This window comes from Cornus florida, unplaced genomic scaffold (assembly GCF_030987335.1).
Source record: "Cornus florida cultivar Cherokee Brave unplaced genomic scaffold, ASM3098733v1 CherokeeBrave_3.0.0_Hap2_Chr11, whole genome shotgun sequence".
In the NCBI taxonomy this organism is placed as follows: domain Eukaryota; kingdom Viridiplantae; phylum Streptophyta; class Magnoliopsida; order Cornales; family Cornaceae; genus Cornus; species Cornus florida.
This window is the reverse complement of record NW_026775581.1, coordinates 37,125,188-37,139,901: the sequence shown is the minus strand read 5'-3', so window position 1 is coordinate 37,139,901 and position 14,714 is coordinate 37,125,188. Positions and strand designations below refer to the sequence as shown.

The 14,714-nt window shown below is 36.6% G+C and overlaps 1 long non-coding RNA gene across 1 annotated transcript; it reads left to right on the top strand.

Annotated features, from left to right (window-relative positions):
* Nucleotides 1-2,152: 2,152 nt before the first annotated feature.
* On the top strand, nucleotides 2,153-12,445 carry LOC132281547 (uncharacterized). Its single transcript, XR_009471727.1, has 2 exons — nucleotides 2,153-9,681; nucleotides 11,131-12,445. It is a non-coding gene; the product is annotated as an uncharacterized LOC132281547 (long non-coding RNA).
* The last annotated feature ends 2,269 nt before the right edge of the window (nucleotides 12,446-14,714 follow it).

Below are 14,714 nucleotides of genomic sequence, written 5' to 3'. Positions count from 1 at the left end.
AGATTTTTGCATGCCAACCCATCAAGTTCAAAGATATGGTATGGCATACATGATTCTTTTGTTATGTTTTATTCTTATTCCTGCTAATTATATGCTATTGACTAGTTATTTTCTTCATCTTACTAAAAACTTGATTTTGGTGGTTGTAATTGTAACAGTTTATGATGTAACACGGCGAAAAACATTTACAAATCTCTTTGATGTCTGGGCCAAGGAGATTGGCCTCTACTCAACTAATCAAGATGCTTGTCGGAAACAAAGTCGATAAGGTATTTTAAGGAGATTATATATTTAAGTGTTTTTTCTTCTCAACCTGGTAATTGGCCAGGATTTTCAAAACTGAATTTTCCTTGAGAGGATATTGACAAAATTACTGAAATTGGTAATCGAATCAATTGATTAAAGAATTGGGAATACACTGTTATATGTACATTAGAATAATGCTATTCTAGGAAACTAACTAATTTTGGAGATACACATTAATACATATAAAAAACTGATCCCTAGAAATCAGGGATTATAATAACTAATAAATCCCTAGCTATATAAGGAAAGAATCGTATTTTCCCACACTCCCCCTCAAGCTGGTGAATGGATGTCATCCATTCTAAGCTTGCTGGTTACTCTCTGAAAAATGGTACCATACAATCCTTTGGTAAGCACGTCTGCTAGCTGTTCTCCAGTAGGAACAAAAGGAGTACAAATGAGGCCACTATCCAACTTCTCTTTAATAAAATGCCTGTCCACTTCAATGTGTTTTGTGCAGTCATGTTGCACAGGATTGTGTGCAATATTGATGGTTGATTTATTATCACAGTAAAGCTTCATTGGACCTTCCTATCTGACTCTTAGATCTTCCAAGATTATCCTTAGCCATAGTAGTTCACATATCCCGAGTGCCATCGCTCTAAATTCAGCTTCCGCGCTGGACCTTGCAACCACATTCTGTTTTTTGCTTCTCCAAGTAACAAGGTTACCACCTAAGAAGGTGCAATAACCCGAGGTTAATCTTCTGTCAATCACGGATCCTGCATAATCCGCATCTGTGTAGGCTTCAAGAGTCAGTCCTTCCCCTTTCTTAAACAGAATTCCTCTTCCTGGTGTACCCTTCAAGTACTGCAGAATTCTATACACAGCTTTGAGATGTGATTCTTTGGGATTGTGCATGAATTGACTCACAACACTTATCTAGGTGCACAGAACATGAGCCAAAGGGAAGGAGAAAGAAAAAGAACTTGCCTTTTAAGGTTTCAGTCTAAAACCTTTCACCGTCTTCCTCCTAGGTTTTTCTGTTGACCTTAGTTTCCATTGAACCTCCTTTGCCCCTCTTGTTTTAACCTACGAACAGCCCTCAACCTTCCTCCTTGGTCCAGCTTACAATCCTTGGCCAAAAACTCCCAACTGTGCCTCTCAGTTTCTCTCAAAACTCTCTGTATTTTCACTGTGCCGTGAATAGGGTTATCAAACCCTAGGGAGACGTATGATATATATTTAGAGACTTTACTCAAAACCTAATTCCAATTATAAGGAGAACCAGAAATCCTAACTCAACCCTGGTCAGCCCAACGTAAATCTCAAACGAATTAAAACAAAACCCTATATGATAATCACACACTTAATTTATTAAAATAGTTACGTCCATGCTAGAAAAATAATTAATAATTACAGAAAAACAAAAATACAATTAAAGACAACAAGCCATTTAAATACAATAATTAATTAAAATAACAATTTGACACATAAACATAAAATCAAAAAATCAATAGACAAAAATGCACATAGAATGAAATTTAAATCCCAATTTTATCCTTTTAAAAATTAGGGGTATTACATTCTTTCCCCCTAACAAAAGGAATTCTGTCCTCGGAATTCACGAAACTCTGAATTATTTGTATAAGTCTTTTGTTCCGTTCCGTTGTGGATTATGCCTCTGTGTATAGGCTCCACTAATTTCCAAATCCTTAAAAAAAAAAAATAAAGGTCCGATATAAAGGACACACAAATTTTTAATACGTAAGTTGTATTGAACAACTATTCATTCTTACCCAATGTTTTTATATAGGGTAAAGTTCCACACTCCTCCAAGTTCGACAGCATAGATTTACAAAACCCTTATGCAACCAATCCCAATGTTTTAATAAAACTAATCGATAGACTACCGCCTAAATGGGGAAATACCATCCTTGAAAAGTCAATTTTAAGACATAAAAACTGACCTTCCTCAAAAACACTTTGCTTCCGCTACAGAAGACATCCCAATCAACTGTTTCCTGATAGAAAAACTCTAGTGGATGAGTGTAACAATTTACAAAATCGTACTGCCGCCGCCAAACCGTACGCAATCCATTTCAACTTTCCATAAAAACTAGGATATTTATCCTAAGTATCTCCCCCATGATTAAACGTACATTCTCAATCCAATCATCTGTCGAGAGATATGAAGCACAGCTATACCTCCGTTATCAGTGCAATGTAGAACTAATGCGAAGTCCAAAAGTGAACATTACGAGAATTAGGTCGAGCAGCAAACTTGCTTAATCCACTACTCTTAATCCGTATAGAATGAAAATTCCAATAAATATCGACAAGTTCTACCAACCACCCAGTCCTGATTAGTCTTACTCCCACTTTAATTTAGGCAGTGGCAAAAATCCCCAATGATCGCCGGTTATCTTTCTAACTGGTGTTACTCATTTAGACAGTTATATACATGTCTCTTTCTAAACCTGTTCACTAGAATGGACATTTGATGTCCTGATGTTCCTTAATCATCCGAGTGCAATTGAGAAGAAGCGACGAAAATTTACATCACACTCACTCCGACAACCTTAATAGAAATTAATCCTCTAGTACCTTAAACTCTATCCAAGTAAGGTAACACCACCTCCACGGTCAGCTCCGATATTTGAATTTGACCCCCTTAATTTCCTTGGTAAAAGTAAGTGTCATTAGTATATAAACTAAGACCCTAACTCCTAATGTAACAACTAACCGACAACTCCTATCGGTTGTTGCGAGCGTCCTCATCCATGTTCCCTTCCACCAGACAGAACTTAACGCAAAGTGCGAATCACCACGTTGATGCATCTAAGTCGTCTTGTAATCCCCTCTATTCATATGAACTAATATTTCACTAGTTCGAAATAAACAAGATCTGAGCTGATTTAATTTAGAAATCAACCCTCAACTAAATCTGTAATGATGCTCAATCATTTCCACTACGGTATGGAAAATGGCTGCAAGGATCCAGTAATCTCGAACGGTCCAGCTTGATCATCCAAATAAACATTAAAAATGAAGTCAAAATCACTATATCTCTCTGCGCATCCTCTTCTCAATCTGTCTTTCGACTGCACCCATTATGTAACTTGGAGCATCGTCAAAAGCTAACTCTACAACTTAAGTCTATGCACCACTGATCCGTGACAGACTTACTTATAATAAAATCAACCGGTAATTCTATTCATTGAAAATCAACTCACTATGACTTTTCACATACACTGCGCTCCGCTTCCTTATATAGGCGTTCGGTCTCACCTTCCTGTCCTTGACACACCTTACTTCTCTAATATAATTAAGTGTCAATTAACCCCTTGTCACGCTTCAAACCAATATGGAAAATTTTTATCCATAAAATAATTCCACATTTTATACATTGTGGAAACTTTGATTCCTCCTCCAAGTGCAACACCAGTAACCTCTTCAAATGACACCCTCGTGAGTAGTGTCTTGGTTACAAATTAACTGATGAATATTTAATCAGTCCACCATCCTCTCTTAACGACATTCTAATAAATACCTACCAGCATGAAATCCTCCTTTCGTCATGGTGGTCACTTCAGAAATTTCCCTGAAGATATTCTGCACCTCCGACGCCTTTCACAAACCATGGTGGCATTATAGTGGTCTTTATCTACCACAACCCCATGAACACAATCATAATAACATCCACCAATCTTAGGGTGTTATAAAAACGAATCCCTATCTAGTGTAAAGCATATCAACCGAATCATTTTAGATTAGTTGACGCGTACTGTTAGGTTAACTATTCCATCCCAAGTAACATACCATAATTATACATGTTCAGGTCGAATAGATTGGCTGGACTCATGTATATCTACCAAATTTTATGACCACATGCTCACAATCCTAGCGCACATAGCGCTATTAGTCCATGTTATTAAAACAATAGTTGGCTAATCACATACATGTGCCCCCAACTAAACCATATTTCCAATCCGAACTAATTAATAAAAAAAAAACAAATAAAACATATAAATTACATACAATAATGAAAATGAACCACATAAAACACATACTGTTGATCCATTGGTTTATCATGTTTGCTCATTTAATGTAAAATCAATTTTCCTGGACATCTCATTTTTAATCTTTAGTATTGTTGGGTACTATTTTAGTTATATTTATATGTCATTATCAGGTGTGCACTAACAATTCTTTCAATATTTTTTTAGTCCATGTGCGTGTATACAGATATATTGCAAGGATAACCGAGTGTCTTCTATGTCTATTAATTCCTCATACTTCAACATCTAGGTCATGGAATGTTTGCTAGTTGTGCTTAAATGAAGGTTATTATAGAATAGTATATGATTTGCTATCTAAAGTGATCCAACGGCCTTAAGTTATCCGGTCAGCTTTTATTTGAAGTCAAGGGCTGTGATTAATTCATTAATTGGATAGCTTTTGTGTGGCTGTAAGGAGCTGGTGCATTCTCTCTCTAATGGCTTCATAGTTTAGAGATACATATACAGATCAAGCGTGCATCTATTAGGAAAAGCATAAAAACTGAACAGAAAAACTATCAGAGTGCTTAAAGATGAAGATACATTGTGAGCTCCAGAGAAAAATCAGAATGACATAGCAGGGCACAAGGAAGAATCAAGAAGGATTAAGTGAGTCTGTGTTTTATTAACAATCTGAGACAACCTGTGATGGGCATCTATTGAAGACCAAAGAGTGAGCTTGATTGCAGACGAATTTAGAGCAACCATGAAGACCCATTTTGGCCGAAGTGCTGTTGAAGATAAATAGGTGACACTCCATTGAAGAACCCATCACCGGAGAGCTACAGCAACCACACCGGAGAGCTACAGCGACCATACCGGAGAGCCACAGCGACCACACCTGCGTGAAGACTTCATTTCAGCGAGCTAAAATCTCTATCGGCGAGAAGACCTCATTCTGGTGATTTTCAATCTCAGTCCAGCGAGCTAAAATAGCAGCATACCAGGACGGCAAAAATCTCTAAGCTTGTATCAAAGCTCCGGTGCAGTTTCATCTTACAGAAATATTTCAAGCGAGCTTCAGTCCAGCTCCGTTCAAACAAACACCATCTCCGGTTGAAGCTTTGAAGTTGAAAAGATCAAATCCAGAAGCGGAGTGCAATGTTTATCTTGTATGGGCTGTGAAATCTATATTTCAAGTTTTATGCTTATTTAAATCGTATCTTGTAAAACTTGGAAGAACACCATCATTGTATTATATTTTCTTGCTGAGTGACTTGGTGAGCATTTGGTTCATGCATTGGGATGCTGTGAACAGGGGGAGTGCTTGAGTGATTGTTGTGAGATTGGTGAGTGGTCTTAGCACAAGGGTGTTGTAGACACGGGAGAGTGCAATAGTGACTTATATGTGAGGTTGGTGAGTGAGATTGAGAGTTGGTGTACTCTATTTCATTTGTAGTGGATTTGGAGTTCGGTTTCACAGCCCCGAGGACGTTTCCCCCACACTGGGGGTTTTACCTCGTATATCGGGTGTAAGACAATCGTAGCATTTCATTTGATGTTCTATCATCATGCATTAAGATAAAATTAAAAAAAAATTGCAGAAATCTCATAAGATACCAATTCAACCCTCTCTTGGTATCTTCAATTGGTATCAGAGCCAAGGTCTTTTTATGTCAAGTTTCACCACCTGTAGAAAAAGGTCATAAATCATGGCAGATGAAGGTCAGGTTATTAACAAAGCTCCAGGATTTGATGGGATAGACTACGACTCATGGAAGATTAGGATGGAGGCATTTCTAATGTCTCAAGCCTATGAGGTTTGGCAAGCTGCTACCATAGGAATTGTTGTCCTCAATCCTGATAACCCCTCAACCACAGACAAAACAGCTATGTCAAATGATGGCAGAACGAACCATGATCTGTATTGTGCATTGAAGCAACATGAATTCACCAGAGTGAAAAATTGTAAAACTGCAAAAGAAATATGGGATTCTTTAAGAGCTGCTCATGAGGGAAACAATATTATTAAGGAGAACAAGATTCAGCTTCTTAAGGTTCAATACGAATGATGCAAAATGGAAGAGAAGGAGAATGTGGCAGAATACATGTTCAGAATTAATAAGATTGTCAACAACATTAGAGCTCTTGGTGAAGACATGAAGGACTCAGAAGTGTCCAAAAAGATACTCAGGTCACTAACACCTAGATTCAATCCAAAAGTGACTCTTCTTGAAGATAAAGACATATCCAAAATGACTATTGATGATTTGCAAACCTCTTTGACTGCCTATGAGATGAGGATTGGTGTTCAGACTCAATATAGAAGAGAAGCTGCTCTAAAGGCTAAGGAAACTGTGGAAGAAGAAGTTCAAAAATCTGATGGTGACTTATCTGATGATGAAGTAGCTTATCTAACTAAGAAATTCAAGAAGTTCAGGTTCAAGAAAAGAGGACAGTCACAGGGTTAGACTTGTTTTGGATGTGGAAAATCTGGTCACTTTATTGCAAGTTGTCCAAGTAACACAAGGGCTCAAACTTATAGAAAACCATAGAATTTCAACAACAGAAACAAAGGCAAGAAGAAGGCCTTCCCCACTGGTTGGAAATCAAGCTCTGAAGAAGAAGAAGAAAAAATAGTTTCAGGGGATAAAGGAACCTGTCTATTCATGGTTATTCATGAGCCTTCCTCATTTCAAATTAATGAAGAGGTAAATGAAGATGAAGAAGATGATCTTGATGAAGTCCTTACTGAATGTGAAAGGCTTGCTAGAAAATGTAATTCACAGAAGAAAGAATTGAAGCTGATCAGCCATAAGTTAGAAACAACTAAAGAGCTACTCATGAAACACATCAAGGTAAAACTCTCTCTTTTCTGTTCCACTTCCTTAATTGTGTGTCAGTGTACCAAAGACAGGATAGGTGATATAAAATGGAGCATTAAAAGATGTAAAGAGGAATTGGCAATGGCATTAGAAGAAAGGTCTAAAAAGATGATTGAGGTCTGGACTAACTCAACTAAGCAAATTGGGAGGATAGGTATTGGCTATGATCTAAATTCGCTTGAAAAGGTAAAACAAACCTCATCACACTCTATCTTTGTTAAATCTGAAAGTGGTGAAATTTATGCTGCCTATCCTACTACTATCAGTGCATGTAGACCCAAGTATGAATTGCTTCAGTCCACTCACTTCAATTTAAAGCATGATCACTTAGATGTTGAATCATATGCAAATAGAAACTCTAAAGGTAAACTTGCATATGTATAGAAATCTGAATTGAAGCATGGTAGTGTATCTAAGATAAACAAGTCATTTGTGAAAACTAGAATGATGTGGATACCTAAGAAACAAAATGCTGTTAGTTTTCTAATTTACACTGCTTTTAAAGCATGCAATATTAACAATAAATGGTATGTTGATAGTGGCTGCTCTAGACACATGACAGGTGATATGTCAAAATTTGAAAAACTTGAAAAGTATAATGGTGGCACAGTTATCTTTGGAGATAACAAAAAGACCAAAATTGTGGGAAAATGAATCATTTCTAAAGCTGCTGACATCCCTAAAATTAAAGATGTTTTATATGTTGAGGGCCTTAAACACAATTTGCTCAGTATTAGTCAATTGTGTGACACTGGATGTATGGTATGTTTTGATAAGAATGACTGTAAAGTCATTGATGAACAATCTGGAAAAGCTTTATTTTCTGCAAGCAGATCCCCTACAAATGTGTACACCATTGCTGAGGACACGTCTTTAAATGTGTGTAATTTGTCTAAATCTGAAGATAGCATTTTATAGCATAAAAGGCTTGGTCATGTGCATGCTAAGAATATCATGAATGTAGTTAAGTATAAAGCTGTTAGAGGCATACCTGAGTTAAAAATTGATGAAAATCATGTATGCAAAACATGTCAATTTGGTAAACAAACTAAAGCTTCATTTAAATCTAAAGAAATCAATACTTCACAACCATTTGAGATTATTCATATGGATTTATGTGGACCTACTAGGACCACAAGCATAGGTGGAAGTAGATATTTCATGCTTCTTATTGATGATTTTAGTAGAATGACATGGATATATTTTCTGAAAGAAAAATCTGATGCCATTAACCATTTTATCAAGTTTGTCAACATTGTACAAAATGAGAAAAATTGCAGGGTCAAAAGACTAAGATCAGACTTTGGCACTGAATTCACAATGAATGAGTTTGAGGCTTCTATGATTCAAGAGGCATAAAGAAAGAATTCTCAGCAGTTGCTACTCCACAACAAAACGGGGTTGTTGAAAGAAAGAACAGGACCGTTCAAGAAATGGGCAGGACTTTAATGTTGGAAAGAGGCCTCTCAAAAGGCTTCTGGGCTGAATCTATAAACACAACTATCTATATCATAAACAGAGTACTTCTGAGACCAAAATCTACAAAAACTCCTTTTGAGTTGTGGTATGGAAGGCCTGTAACAGTTCATTACTTCAAAGTCTTTGGAAGCAAGTGCTACATTTTTAATCATCTCGACAATCTTGGAAAATTTGATGCCAAGTCAGATGAAGGAATTTTACTAGGTTACTCCACAAAGAACAAAGCTTACAGATGCTACAACTTGAGAACAAAGAAGATGGTGGAATCAATTCATGTAAAGGTTGATGAAGGGGGTGATGTCAAAATAGATGAAGGCGATGAGACTATCACTGCAACAAAGTAACCTATTTTGGAAAATGATGGTGCTAGCACTTCAACAGAGATTCAGCAAGATAAAAGAGAAACTTTGTATCCCACTCTTCAAAAGCATGTGCAACAACACAACATCATTGGTGACAAAGATACAGGTGTCATGACCAGATCTAAGAAGAATGCCGCTGAAACATTTGAGAAAGATGAATATAGTCATATAGCTATGTTGTTCTCTATTGAGCCGAAACACTACCAAGATGCCAATGATGATAAATACTGGATCATTGTTATGAAAGAAGAGCTGGAACAGATTGAGAAAAATGATACTTGGATCCTTATTCCTAGACCAGAAAACAAGAATGTTATTGGCTCAAAATGGATCTTCAGAAACAAGTTAAATGAGAAGGGCATTGTGATTAGAAACAAAGCAAGATTGGTTTGCAAAGGTTTTGCTCAAATAGCTGGACTTGATTATGATGAAACTTTTGCTCCAGTGGCACGACTGGAATCCATTAGAATGCTTCTCTCATTTACTTGCTACAAAAGAGTCATGGTTTATTAGATGGATGTAAAATCAGCTTTCTTGAATGGTGATCTCCATGAAGAAGTGTACATTGAGCAGCCTAAAGGATTTGAAAATTCAGTGCATCCAAAACATGTCTACAAACTTAGGAAAGCTCTTTATGGTCTCAAGCAAGCACCTCGAGCCTGGTATGATAAGCTTCACTCATTCTCATTGAACAAGGGTTCACGAGAGGTAAAGTAGATAGCACACTGTATGTGAAACTTTTTAATTCAAATTTTCTTATTTTACAGGTTTATGTTGATGATATCATGTTTTGTGGCTCAAATACTAGCTTAACTGCACACTTTGCTGATCTTATGAAAACCATGTTTGAAATGTCTATGCTCGGCACCCTAAAGTATTTTTTAGGCTTTTAAATCTGTCAATCTAAGAAAGGCATATTCATTTCCCAAGAAAAGTATGCTAAAGAGCTCCTAATAAAATTTAATATGCATGATTATAAACCCGTGACTACGCCTATGTGCACATCCACTAAATTAACCACAGAATGCACTAGTGAAATAGTGAATTCTACTCTTTATAGGTCTATCGTAGGTAGCTTCTTGTACTTAACTGCTTCCAGGCCTGATATCATGCATGCTGTTGGTTTAGTTGCTAGATTTCAAAGTGCTCCTAAAGCATCTCATTTAGTTGCTGCTAAAAGAATAATGCGATATATCAAAGGGACACTTAATTATGGACTACATTATACACCTTCACCAAACCTTGATATTCTTGCTTATTCTGATGCCGATTGGGGAGGGTCATTACCTGATAGAAAAAGCACTTCTGGGTGTAGTTATTTGTTGGGAAACAATTTGGTTTCTTGGTTAAGCAAGAAACAAGATAGTGTTGCTCTATCCACTTCAGAAGCTGAGTATAGCTCAGCTGCTTAGGTATGCTCCCAAGCACTGTGGATGAGGTCCACCTTGACTGATTTAGGAATATCTTTTACCAATCCTACAACCATTTTGTGTGACAATCAAAGTGCTATTGCCATTAGCAAAAATCACACACTTCACTGTTGCAGCAAGCATATTGACATCAAATATCATTTCTTATGAGATAATGTGCAAAAAGGATCTATTAAGATGGCGTATGTCTCAACTGATGTCCAATTAGCGGATATTATGACCAAACCATTACCTGCAGCTAGGTTTGCCACCCTACGAGCTGCACTGGGCATTCATGCCCCCTCTCTCTAGTAAGAATGTTTATGGTCTATTCCTTGCCTTTTGACTTTTTCTGTAAAAAAGGGTGAGAAAATAGATCGAGAGTGCCTGAAATATGGCAGCTAGAGTTGGTGTGGAGTGTATTAGAGCAGTAATTGGTCACTATTTGCCTTATATTTCTTGTCTGCATTCTATATTGATTTTTGACATTAAAAGGCAAAAGGGGGAGATTGTTGATCCATTGGTTTATCATGTTTGCTTATTTAATGTAAAATCAATTTTAGCGAACATCTCATTTTTAATCTTAAGTATTGTTGGGTACTATTTTAGTTATATTTATATGTCATTATTAGGTGTGCACTAACAATTCTTTCAATATTTTTTTAGTCTATATGCGTGTATACAAATATATTGCAAGGATAACTAAGTGTCTTCTATATCCATTAATTCCTCATACTTCAACATCCAGGTCATGGAATGTTTGCTAGCTGTGCTTAAATGAAGCTTATTATAGAATAGTATATGATTTGCTATCTAAAGTGATCCAACGGCCTTAAGTTATCTGGTCAGCTTTTATTTGAAGTCAAGGGCTGTGATTAATTCATGATTGGATAGCTTTTGTGTGGCTGTAAGGAGCTGGTGCGTTCTTTCTCTAACGGCTTCATAGTTTAGAGATACATATACAAATCAAGTGTGCGTCTGTTAGGAAAAGCACAAAAACTGAACAGAAAAACTATCAGAGTGCTTAAAGATGAAGACACATTGTGAGATCCAGAGAAAAATCAGAGTGACATAGCAATGCGCAAGGAAGAATCAAGAAAGATTAAGTGGGTCTGTGCTTTATTGACAATCTGAGACAACCTGTGACGTTCATCTATTGAAGACCAAAGAGTGAGCCTGATTGCAGACGAATTTAGAGCAACCATGAAGACCCATTTTGGCCGAAGTCCTGTTGAAGATAAATAGGTGACACTCCATTGAAGAACCCATCACCGGAGAGCTACAGCAACCACACCGGAGAGCTACAGCGACCACACCGGAGAGCCACAGCGACCACACCTGCGTGAAGACTTCATTTCAGCGAGCTAAAATCTCTATCGGTGAGAAGACCTCATTCCGGTGATTTTCAATCTCAGTCCAGCGAGCTAAAATAGCAGCATACCAGGACGGCAAAAATCTCTAAGCTTGTATCAAAGCTCCGGTGCAGTTTCATCTTACAGAAATATTTCAAGCGAGCTTCAGTCCAGTTCTGTTCAAACAAACACCATCTCCGGTTGAAGCTTTGAAGTTGAAAAGATCAAATCCAGAAGCGGAGTGCAATGTTTATCTTGTATGGGCTGTGAAATCTATATTTCAAGTTTTATTTAAATCGTATCTTGTAAAACTTGGAAGAACACCATCATTGTATTATATTTTCTTGCTGAGTGACTTGGTGAGCACTTGGTTCAAGCATTGGGATGCTGTGAATAGGGGGAGTGCTTGAGTGATTGTTGTGAGATTGGTGAGTGGTCCTAGCACAAGGGTGTTGTGGACAGCACAAGGGTGTTGTGGACACGGGAGAGTGCAATAGTGACTTATATGTGAGGTTGGTGAGTGAGATTGAGAGTTGGTGTACTCTATTTCATTTATAGTGGATTTTGAGTTGGGTTTCACAGCCCCGAGGACGTTTCCCCCACACTAGGGGTTTTACCTCGCATATCTGGTGTAAGACAATCGTAGCATTTCATTTGATATTCTATCATCATGCATTAAGATTAAAAAAAAAAAAAAAAAAAAAAAAAAAATTGCGGAAATCTCATAAGATACCAATTCACCCCCCTCTTGGTATCTTCACATACTATAAAATAAAAATATAACGCTACTTAAATCATTGTTCCTTCTAGAAAAAAAGGTCTCATTTGGACTCAACCTTACCAAAATGGTTCACACTTTCATTTTATAGTTTCGTAGGTAATCATCCGTCCTCGAAACCTATCCGTTAACATAGCTTAATATCAATAATTGTTTCACTAAGCAAAATCCAAAGAACTTTACTCTCCTCTTCCTTATACGCAGAATACAAACCATTTAACGTGGCTTTGATAAGCAACTTAGAACGTCACGACCTAATCCCCATACTCTCCGGAACGTGGTATATAATCATGTATTTCGTTCTGCGAATAACTCCATCCGATCCCTATACTTCTGAAGAGTACTTTCTACACCTTTCTCTTAGAGATGTTACGTAAATTTAACCATATTCAGATTGGTCCACACTAACTCTACTTTTTCATTCATGACACTATGAACGAAATAAAATTCATCGTCGTGCCATCATTCATCCTCAAGATTTAGTATCCTCTTTCTTGGATACGTTGAAATCTCCTCCCTTGGAATCCCCCTTCGGACTCCTACTCTTCGCTTGTCTCCTTTTTGAGAATAGCTGAAGTCGTGTTGATCTCGATAGGCGGCGACCTAACACGTACACTTGAATTCCTTCTTGACTTATACTTTCTAAGTAATGCCAACTCCGAAATTAAATCTTTGATCCCAAGTTCTGCGTCGACAAGGAACTCGATCACATACTCCTTTACTTCTTTGGGTCTCTATCGATTTCGCCTTGGACCAAATCCTCCTTTCTAGTGTCAACCCTTCTGTAACTATAGAATATAGTTGACATCAGCTCCTCATAACGAACCGTAGATAGAGTACTACGAATCCTAATATGGCTCTAAGTTTTAAGAGACGCAACGCGGAAGTTCTATAACGAAAACACTTCTAAGGATACTAGAACCTGGAGTACTCTGATACCAACTGTGATACCCTCGGATCTCCGGATGCGGGTTGGCCAGGCCCACGCCTAATTACTCGAGGATATCAAACCAATTAGTAATAATCGAACACAGAATACAATTAAAACCAAAAGAGATAAATAAAATTTGCTGAAATGAAAACTAAAATGACAATCCAATAATTGAAACCTTAGAATAAATATTTCCATTGATAAATAAAACTATTCTGTTACAACTGATCCTCCACGAATACAAATCGTTCTCCAAATTATACAACTCGGGAATCCATTTAGTGGACCCTAAAATATCCCACTGAACTTAAATGACTGGAAATAAAACCGAAGCCTAAAACATGAAACAAAATCCTACGGCATCGACCTTCCTTTGGAAATAAGAGTTTGGTAGCACTGGATCAGTGACCCATTGGTTTGTATTACAGTATTATTTAAGGACAACAAATTTTACTTGTGAGGATTAGGGCGTTAGGAAGAAATTGTTTCAAGAAAGGTGTGGGAAAATATTATTTTGTTAGTTTGGAAAGCATGAAATAGAAAAGAAAATGATTGTACCTATCAAAACTACAATTGTGATTTCAAATACACGAAATAAATAAATTTATATTACACCAGCTCCATTTGTACACCCAATTATTTATATCCATTTTTTAAAAACAAATAAATAAATAATGATAATAATATACTAAATTATAAAATATAAAAAATATAATTGTTTTTATTAATTATGTGAGAAAAGTTTTAGCCATTAATATAGAGGCTTACTCCCAAAATATATAGTAACACGCAAATACTTGGAAAGTTAGGTGACAAATTTTCTTCCATATTGAGTGTTAATCACATATACAAATCACTAATTGATGAGGATTTAATAGGTAACTAAAATAAGAGTCACAACTTTCACAAGAAACTGAAATTTTCTTATTTTATATGGGTCCGTTTGGTTAGATAGAAATTATTGATGGAAAGTGAATGTAAAAGAAAGTAGAGGAAAGGAAAAGAAAGTCGAGTTTCTATTATGTATTTGGTTAGTAAGAAATTTTTTTAAGAAAGTTGTGAGAAAATATTGTTTTGTGAGTTTGAAAAGAATGAAAGTGAAAAGAAAGTGATTCTAGTTCCCAAAACTACCCTTTTAATTATAAGATTACTTTGTACTCTTTTGAGATAGTATCGTATCTCTAGAATTACGAACAAAATTAAAATTTTAAGTTCAAAGATAAATTAATGGACATTATAGTATTTGTCTTCTGATGTTTAATAATTAGATA